The following is a 9,964-nucleotide window of genomic DNA, read 5'->3' as shown; positions in this document are numbered from 1 at the left end:
GTACAGGGGGCTGCGGGTTGTAAGTGAGGGGCACATCAGGGCTGGTAGTGGCAGGGGCCTGTGGGTTGGGAGTGAGGGTCACTGCCAGGGCTGGGGTGTGCAGGGGATCTGTGGGCAGGGGGGAAATGGGGGTGCACCTTTTCAGTCACACCCCACTTTGATTCCTGCTCCACCCAAAATTCAAAGTCAGCTGCTTAACAGGGGCATCATCAGCAGCAGCAGCAGCAGCAGTTCTATCCAGACAGCAATGAGTCACTTGAATTCATGGCTCCTTATCACTGAACCCAATTCCTGCTAATCTCTTCATTCCTCAGGTGTTACTGACCCCCTGCTCTTTTTAAAGGTTCCCCTAATGAAGCTAGCCTTTCTCCTGCCATTTAATAGTATTTAATAGCAGGGATTTAATAGCATCCTTCAACTACCTGGAGGGTGGTGCCAAAGAGGACGGAGCTCAACTGTTCTCAGTGGTGCCAGAGGTCAGAACAAGTAGCAAGTTGCAGATATGGAAGTTGAGATTCAATTTCAGGGAGATTTTTCTCATAAGAAGCATAGTGAAGCACTGGAACAGGCTCCCCAGAGAGGCTGTGGTATCTCCATCCTTGGAGGTTTTTAAGACCTCACTACAGAAAGCCTTGGTGGGGTTGATATAGTTGGGGATGGTCTTGCTTTGAGCTGGGGGGTGGATTACATGTGTCCTCCTCAGGTCCCTTCTAACTCAAATATTCTCTGATTGTATGATTAATTCTGCTGCACATTAGCAGCTCCTGCTAATGTCAATGCTAGTTCTCAGCACTGTAGATTCATAGTTTCATAGTTATAGGGTCGGAAGGGACCTAAGCAGATCATCAAGTCCGACCCCTGCCCTGGGCAGGAGTGAATACTGGGCTCATATGACCCCAGCTAGGTAATTAGCAAGCCTCCTCTTAAAAACCCACAAGACAGGAGCCAGCATCACTTCCCTTAGAAGTTGGTTCCAGATCCTAGCCGCCCTGACTGTGTCCAGCCTGATGCTTCCTGATCAGTGCTTCCTGTCCATCAGTGCTTCCTGATGTCCAGCCTGAACCTACTCTCTACCAACTTACGGGCGTTATTCCGGGAGGTGCTTGGGGGAACAGGGTTTCTCCCACTCCCCGCTGGTCCCTTCTGGTGAGTTTATAGATGGCCACTAGGTCCCCTCTCAGCCTTCTCTTGTGGAGGCTGAACAGGTTCAGGTCCCGTAGCCTCTCCTCGTAGGGCCTGCCCTGCTGCCCCCAGACCATGTGAGTGACCCTCCTCTGGACCCTCTTGATGCTGGCCACATCCCTCCTGAAGCGCAGCACCCAGAACTGGACGCAGTACTCCAGCTGTGGCCTGACCAGTGTCGCACAGAGGGGGAGGATCACCTCCTTGGACCTGCTCGAGATGTACCTGTGGATGCATGACAAGGTGCGCTTAGCCTTCCTGACTGCGTCCCCACACTGTCGGCCCATGTTCATTTTGGAATCGATAATAACTCCAAGATCCCTTTCTGTCACTGTGCTTTTGAGAAGGGAGTTCCCCAGCCTGTAGGTATGCTGCTGGTTTTTCCTGCCCAAGTGCAGTACCCTGCACTTGTCAGTATTGAATCTCACCCTATTCTCATTCGCCCACCCCTGTAACCTGTCCAGGGCCAGTTGTATCCTGTCCCTCCCTTCTAGCATGCCTACCTCACCCCAAATGTTGGTGTCATCAGTGAATTTGAACAGGGTGCTTTTTATCCCCTTGTCCAAGTCGCTAATAAAGAAATTGAACAGTGTGGGCCTGAGGACCGAGCCCTGGGGGACTCCACTGCCCACATCCCTTCAGGTCAAATATGACCCATCCACCACCACTCTCTGGGTGCGGCCCCTCAGACAATTTGCGATCCATTTGACTGTGTAGGCATCAATGCCATATTCGTCTAGCTTTTTAATGAGAATGGGGTGGTCGACAGTGTCAAAGGCCTTCCTGAAGTCCAGAAAGACTATGTCCACCGCAACACCTGCGTCCAAGGATCTTGTGACCTGATGGTAGAAGACAATCAGGTTGGTCTGACAGGACCTGCCCCTAATGAAGCCATGCTGGTTGCCCCTGAGTATCATCCCCCCTGCTGGTCCTTCACAGATGTGCTCCTGGATAATCTTCTCAAAGAGCTTCCCCAGAATCAAAGTAAGACTAATTGGCTTATAGTTGCCTGGGTCCTCCCTTCTCCCTTTTTTGATAATGGGGACCACATTGGCCTTCTTTCAGTCTTCTGGCACCACACCAGAGCACCACGAGTGCTTGTAAAGCCGTGCCAGGGGCCTCGTGATAACCCCTGCCAATTCCCTCAGCACCCTGGGGTGGAGAGCATCTGGACCTGCTGATTTGAACACATCCAGCCTCTCCAGAAGTTCCCTAACTTGGTCCTCCCTGACCCTAGGCCTGGCAGAGTCTCTCCTGGGTCCATCCTGAATCCCAGTGGGGGAGATATCCCAGTCCCTGCACAAAAAAATGGAGGCAAAGAATCTGTTAAAAAGGTCTGCCTTTTCCTTTGGTGTAACCACCAGATTACCAAGCAAATCCTCCAGGGGCCCCACATTACCCAGTGCCTTCGTTATACTCCCCATGTATTTAAAAAAGGAATTTTTGTTGTCCTCGATCCTCGAAGCAAGCCCTAGTTCCATATCTGCCTTAGCTTTCCTAACAGCCCCCCTACAAACCCAAGCGATGGAGGTGTGCTCCTCTTGGTGATAGCCCCTCCCTTTGACTGGGTACATGCCTCCTTTTTGGCTTTCAGGTGTTCCTGAATGCCTTTGGTGAGCCAGGGGGCCTTTTGAACACTCTTGCCCCCTTTGATTCTCATTGGGACTGTCACCCCCTGGGCTTGGAGGATCATCTCCTTAAGGAACGACCACTCGTCTTGGACACCCAGTTCCCCTACCCTCCAGGGCCCCAGTGCCCCTCCTACCAATCTCATCAACTCATTGAAGTTGGCCCTCTTGAAGTCAAGGGCTACTGCCTTGCTGCAGGCCCTTGACACCCTGCGCTGGATGGTGAATTCCAGCAAGTGATGATCGCTGTCGCCCAGGTGGTCAAGAACCTGGAGTCCCCTCACCAGGTTGTCACCTGTGGCCAGGACCAGGTCCAGCAGGGCATTCCCCCTGGTGGGGCTGTGCACCTCCTGGGTTAGGTGGAGGTCCTGTATCTCAGAAAGAAACCTACGTGAGAGGTCAGACCTGGCTGACTGCTCCTTGCAGCAGAAGTCCAGGTAGTTTAGATCACCCATGATGACTACATTCCTTGCCTTAACTGCCTCTGCAAGCTGACCTGAGAATTCGCAGTCTAGCTCTTCCCCTTGGTTGGGAGGTCTGTAGTAGACCCCCACCATTAAGTCCCTTTCCCCATGACCCCCCTGTAACCTGACCCAGAGCTCTTCAGTCTGCCCCTCCTCTGACCCCATCCTGTTAGTTGAGGACATGCACTGCTCTTTGACGTAGAGTGCCACACCCCTGCCTTTCCTCCCCGTACTATACCGCCTGTAGAGTCTGAAGCCTCTAATGTTTATCGCCCAGTCATGGGATGAATCCCACCAGGTTTCTGTGAGCCCTACTATGTCTGGGTTTGTACTAGCTATCCGGAGGGCGAGTTCCTCCTGCTTATTCCCTATACTATGAGCATTAGTGTAGAGGCATTTAAGGCCTCGTATTGGTACATGCACCACCCCTCGATTCTTAGGTCTATCCGGACCCCTGTCACTTACCTGAGTACTCCTTGTGCATGTCACCTGTCTTGGCTGGGAGGTGTCCTCATGTCCTCCTGTGGCCCCATCCTTTGTAGCCAGAGGTAGCCCATTGGATTGCTTTTAAGTTCAGCAAGAAACACGAGCTCAGGCATGGAAACATTAACTCATGTGACCATTACCTCAGGGGTGGATATCTCCTTCAGAGAAGAATAGGAAATGCTGTCAAGATGCTCAAGAAGGTGAGTTGGTCTTTCATGAGTCTGAGAGAGATGGACATTGGATACTAATAGCTCCAGGACTAATGATAGCACCATATTTAATGATGTTTGCCTTTTTAATTGTGTTTTTTGACATAATGGACACTAGAGCAAATGAACACACCTTCCAATAAAGTCTTTGTTTGTCTTTTCTTGAGCCTGAACCTGAATAACACAGACCCAGGCCCCTCGCATCTCAGGAAATGGTTTTGATTTCTTTGGACTGGAGATAAAAATATGTGTTGTGTTTCATGTGAGGAGGTGGCCCACTCTCTTCCTCTTTACTCATTTTGTCAGCAACCTAGATCCCCCCTCCTGGCCTGGCTTCCACTGGCCTTCTTCCAGCCACTGAGACACAAGCTTTCTTCGGGTGTATGTATGTCTGTGCGTGGTTGGGAAAATGAGGTGCCCAGATTGGATAAGCCATGTTAAGCCCCACCCATGCAGGAGAGGAACAAGTTCACAGTGGTGAAATCGAAACGCTGCTGACGTGTCCCGGGGAGTTGGCAGGTGCTGGAGGCTTTCGGTAAGTTGTGGGGCAAGGGATAAATAGGGGGGATTTGGGCATCTGACTCCAGATGAGGGTGGCCAGGGGGCTTCCTGTGGATAAAGGGTACCCCCAGCCCTCCCACCAACATCCCCTTGAGCCACCACGTCCATTTCTGTGCCAGGAGTTCCCTCGGCCCCCGCAGTACCAAGCCAATTGGTCCTGGTGTCCTGTCCCCAGACAGGGACACGGTGGTTGGAGCAGGATGAATCTCATCCCATCCACCCTGCTACATTTCTGGTCCAATGGGCTACCTCTGGCTACAAAGTAGGAGACATCCGTTGCTCTCCCAACCATAGGAGCTCTCTCTTTCCCAGATTTGGTCCAGCCTCAGGCAGGATGAGATACACTGGGATCTGTAGCCTCCAGGAAGTGGGCAGGACACCAATGCATTGGTGGTCAGTGCCTGGGGAAGACTCAGGAATCCCTCCCCCCACAAGCTAGTTCTCCCCACCCCCACTGCAGTGCCTCCCTCAACATGTTGTGGGGAGTGACGTACTAGTTGATTCAGGAGCATTCGAGAACTGGAAATGACTCATTGCCTCATCGCGTCTGCAGGACTGCAGCTGCTGCAGCTGTTCAGTTCCAACCAGCAGCCCCAACTATACCAGCTCTGGGCTCCCCACAAGCCCTGCTGGTGCCCCTCATTCCCAATCTGCAGCCCTGGCATGGCCACCCTGATGGTGCCGCTCACTTGTGACCCATAGCCCCATGCTGGTGCACCTGACTCATCCCCAAATATATCCATCCATCCATCCATCCATCCATCCATCCATCCACACTATCATGTGTCCCTCCTTACCATTCTCTCCATCGCCACAATCCTCTTATCCATGCATGCTTCCTCAGGTACACTCAACCCTTCTCTCAAGCCCACACACTCCTCTCCCTCCCTCTCCACCCTGTAACAACCCCTCATCAGCCCTATTCCTATATATATATATGTATATATATATATGCCTCCCTACAGCCCTTAAGAGCCTTCATAGTCTTCATTTCTCATCCTTTCTAGCTTCCTATATCACTTGGAGCAAACACTGCAGTCAACAGCATCTTCTCCTACACCAAACATGGTTGATGAGGACCTGACAGCTATTCCTGGCCACAGAGTCTCTTCAGAATTGCCAACGCCACCCATGCCATTATCTGTCCCAAACCTCCTGAATGAACGCAACCGACTGGGGGCCAATGGAGAGCTGGACAATGCAACTCGGCGGTGTTTCAATCATGCCATACAGCTCTTGAATGTCCAGTCCAACAGAATACAAGACAATACCACGCTGGTGCTTGACTATGGCATGGTCTCTGAAAAGAGGTTTGTGTCTGGTACTGGAGAAAATGAGATTGTTGTGTATTGTGGTGATGATGGCATGATCTGTCACACCATCAAAGTGGCGGGATGGAGAAGCTGGCTTGCTCAACAGCTTTCCAAGGCCTTACCAGCAATATTAGCTATGATTCTGAATGCCTTACAGTTATGGGTGCAGCGCTCCCAAGGGAGTTACTTATTTTTACCTGATTGATGGAGGAGTTGCCTCTCATTTCCAGTTCCCACACCCAGCTGCTCGTACACAAAGCTATCTCATCCCCTCAATAAACAGTATAAACTAACTCTCAACCTGCTTCCTTTGTTGGGATGAGGTTCTGATATGTCACCTGTGTACTCTTCCCTCATATTTAGTTATCTACATTGTTTGAGTGAAATTAAGCATGCTCATTATACAGAATGGAGAAGGTTTTAGAAGATCATAAACTCCTCACCTTTACAAGGTAATGCCCTAATTTTCATGGGTGAGTATGTGTGGTTGGTGTCTCAGACATGGAGGGAAAGTTTGACGTGATTGGCAAATAGTGGTTGCGTGACTTCTGAGGTACTTGAGATTTTGGTTGGTAGGCATGAGTATGAGTGTCAACTTTGTATCAGAAGGAATGACTGATGGGTATGTCTGGAAGATGATTGATCATTTCAAATGGGGTGATCTGCCCTTTAAAAAGACTAACTGACCAGAGTTTGCGACTCTTCGCCATCAGGGAGTTGTGTGCAGTGAGAGGAGTCTCCGTTGTTGTAGTCTCTGTGAAGGGAGTGGTCCAGCAGAGCGGTCTCTGTGACTGAAGCTTGTTTGTCATGGGCATTCAGCTTTTCATCTTCCCTTGGTCCATCATCATCAGTTATTGTGGTCATCTGTCCCTAGATCCCTAACTAGGCCGGAGTAATTGAAGAACACACTTACCTGAGACAGAGGAGTGCTAAGGAATTGGGTAAAGTATCACCTTCCCATGAGTAAGTGTGGGACCAGCTTGGGTGTTGCTAGTTGTGGGAGAAGTCCTGGGAGCAGTAGGGGTGTCTGTGTGGTTATGTTGGGAGGTGAAAATCTGTTCTTGCATATATTTGCATATAAATTCTATTATCTGTGTATAACCTTGCTAATAGTTGTACTAAATGTTGAACCATTTGTATGCTGTTCTGTGCTGATGTGTTTGATATTTGGTGTGATACCATATATGTGTGTTGTACTTACCATTTGAGTCTTTTGTTTTTCCTCTCTTTTTCCCAAAACCTATATATAAGGTTTGCTGGACACCCCACCTTTGTCATAAATTTGACAAACTTCAATAGCAACACTTGTAAGTTATCCAGCCACCCTCTTCTTATCTGGCAGAGATGTAGTTATTTGGGTCCCACATTAATTAAAATCTCTCTGTTCTCCATATTTGGTTTACCCAGTCAACCAATCATCATATTAATTGGCCTCAAACTCTGCCAGCCGGTAAGTGAAAAACTACAGTTTCCCACATTTTTCTCCTTTAAAGGAGAATCCATTTTTAAAGTTTGTTCGTGACCCTTTCATGTATTCTTATGACCCACTTTTGGGTCATGACCCATGGCTTGAGAAATTATGCTCTACAGGGTCCCAGACCCAGGCTGACAGCCTTCCCAGGAGACTTTTCTAGGAAAAACATGTGATTCTGTTCAATACTAGAGGAGGCCCAAGTTAAAATGTGGGGAAAGACATCAAATAGATGACCCACTCATCTCTAACTCAGGAGCCCCTGGGTACTCGATGTAAAAGTGTCATTAATTCCTTTTGAAGTCAGTGGAGAAGTTCAGGAGATGGTCTCGGAGAAGGAATGGGTGTGTGGGCCTTGTCAATAGCTGACTCAGGTCTGGAGGGAGGAATGTAACTGAACCTCTTCCCAGTCAGGAATAACGTAACTGAAGTCATGGCTGGCTCTTTCCAGCTTCTACCCTGATGGAGGCCAAAAGGAGTTTTCCCTGTGCATCTAGAACTGGCAACATTGCCTTATGCTTTCACTTTTATTTACATTAGATGAAGCACTTGACAGTGGCAGTCAAAGTTGCAGAAGATACCTTTGGCCATTGTTAAAAAAGGTCCGTGACTCATCAACAAGATTCATTAGTCATTTTCAAAAATATGTCTATATTTTAAAAATATTTTAGATTTAATGTTTGGTCAAATTGACCAGCTTGGCAACCCTAATTCTTCAGACATAAAAAGCTACTATAATGGGCAGATCCAAGATGCTCACAAGGGGGTGGTGGGGATGAGCAATATGCATCATTATGTGGGACACATCAAATAGTACCTGTACCCAAATCCAAGGAGACCCTGAATTTAAGAAGACCTCCCCCAATCCTTAGATTCCAGACACAGAAAAGTTATAAAGTGGCTATTATTTTCCATATGTAGACTCTAATAACTGGAGGTTCAATTCATCCCCTCCACTATTGCAGGCACTGTGGATTGGGGGGCGGTGGTAAGGGGGGCAGTGATGGAGCTGACAGTGGGGGTACACTGTAGAGCAGGTGGTGGAGCAGGTATAACAGGGAGTCAGAGACTCCTCTTAGTTTGAGGGTATCCTGATGCAGGGGGCAAACTCGGTGGCCTGAATCTGAGATGGCCGGCGCTGTAGTGGTGGCCTGATGTTGAGATATTCAGATCTGAAGGCTAGAGGGGACGACCCCCTTGTTGCCCACACAGGGGGTCCAACTATGGGATTAGTGCTCCTAGAGGTAACCAAGAGGGGCATGAGTGCCATAGAAGCCCTAGCTCAGTTGTGGACTTGACAAGAAGGGCAGTCTGAAGAAGAGGGGGCAGTGACAGTCTGCCACAGCCAAGAATGGGGAAGATGCCAGGACACCCAGAAAGGGAGCTGTGGGGCCAGGATCTGGGGACATAGATGAGGAAAGAATAATGAGGCCAGGACTGTTCAGTTTAGAAAAGAGATGTGTGAGCAGCGACATGAGAAGGGCTTGCAGAATACCGAATGGCAAAGAGAGTCACTTGAGATTTCTTATTTACCAATACAAGACCCATTGAGCAAGGTGTCAGTTTAAATTTAACACCAGGATGTTCTTTTCCCCCCAGCACATCATGAAAGGGTGGGACTCATTGCCCCCAGAGGGTATTGAGAGTTCAGCCAGATTCAAACAGGAATTGGACACATCCTTGGAGGAAAGGGTTATCCGTTAGGGTTGTGCAAGGCTGCGGACCATACATCGGATCTGGAGAAGCTTCGGCTGCTTCAGCATCTGAAGCAGCATGTGTGGATGAAAGCGCTGGCTTTGTTAGGCTTTCCGAAGTGGTTTGGAGCTTCCAAACCGCTTCAGAAAAGCTTTGGAGCTGCCTCGGAAATCTGGCCATAGGATATAATGGGGAAACAATAAAATATCTATAACTTTGTTGTTTTATGTTCACTTTGGATGAATTTTACCGAGGTGGTAGCCTCTGCAGAGAGCGTGAAGCCTGCCAAGTTTCAAGAATATCAGTGCAGGGGTTTAGGGGGAACTGCTCCCCAAATTCTTGAAAGCAAAACTCATGTCATGTCTATGCGTTACATCACAGGGGGTCAAAACTGCAGGGGTGGTGGCCCCTGGTGAGGCTACAAAACCTGACAAGTTTCAAGAAGATCGGTGCAGGAGTTTCGGGGGAACTGCACCTCAAGCTGTGGACAAGCAAAACTTGTGACATGGGTGACGCTGTGTGTGTTAAGGAGCAGCAGGGTGAAAGCTGCAGGGATGGTGGCCCCTGCTGCGGCCATTAAGCCTGCCAGCTGTCGAGGAGATCAGTTCAGGGGGTTCTGGGTTCTGGGGCCCTGCACCCCTAGCTGCTGACAGACAAAACTTGTGACATGGGTGCTTGTGGGATTGACTGTGTCTGTCTTGGGGTGTGGTGGGGGAGACACTACTGCGGGCCTGGCTGCTAGCTGCTGTGTTACTAGTTACCAATCAGTCCTGATTCACTCAGGGACCAGCTCAATACACAATTGCTAGCTAATGTAACCAGTTAATTACCATCAATTAACACCTACAAAAGCAGACTAAGGATTGGAAAGAATCAATACAGACAATCAACTGCCCCAAGACAGAGAGAGTCAGTGACACAAGCACCCATGTCACGAGTTTTGTCTGTCAGCAGC

The 9,964-nt window shown here is 49.2% G+C and overlaps 1 long non-coding RNA gene across 1 annotated transcript; it reads left to right on the top strand.

The window, feature by feature from the left end:
* The first annotated feature begins 3,661 nt into the window (after positions 1–3,661).
* On the top strand, positions 3,662–7,038 carry LOC132243846 (uncharacterized). The gene is made up of 4 exons (XR_009455429.1): positions 3,662–4,504; positions 5,538–5,840; positions 6,207–6,295; positions 6,557–7,038. It is a non-coding gene; the product is annotated as an uncharacterized LOC132243846 (long non-coding RNA).
* Positions 7,039–9,964: the final 2,926 nt, after the last annotated feature.

The sequence above is a fragment of the Alligator mississippiensis genome, chromosome 11 (assembly GCF_030867095.1).
Source record: "Alligator mississippiensis isolate rAllMis1 chromosome 11, rAllMis1, whole genome shotgun sequence".
NCBI classification, from domain to species: Eukaryota; Metazoa; Chordata; order Crocodylia; family Alligatoridae; genus Alligator; species Alligator mississippiensis.
The sequence above is the reverse complement of the archived record's forward strand: the minus strand, read 5'-3'. Positions and strand labels throughout refer to the sequence as shown.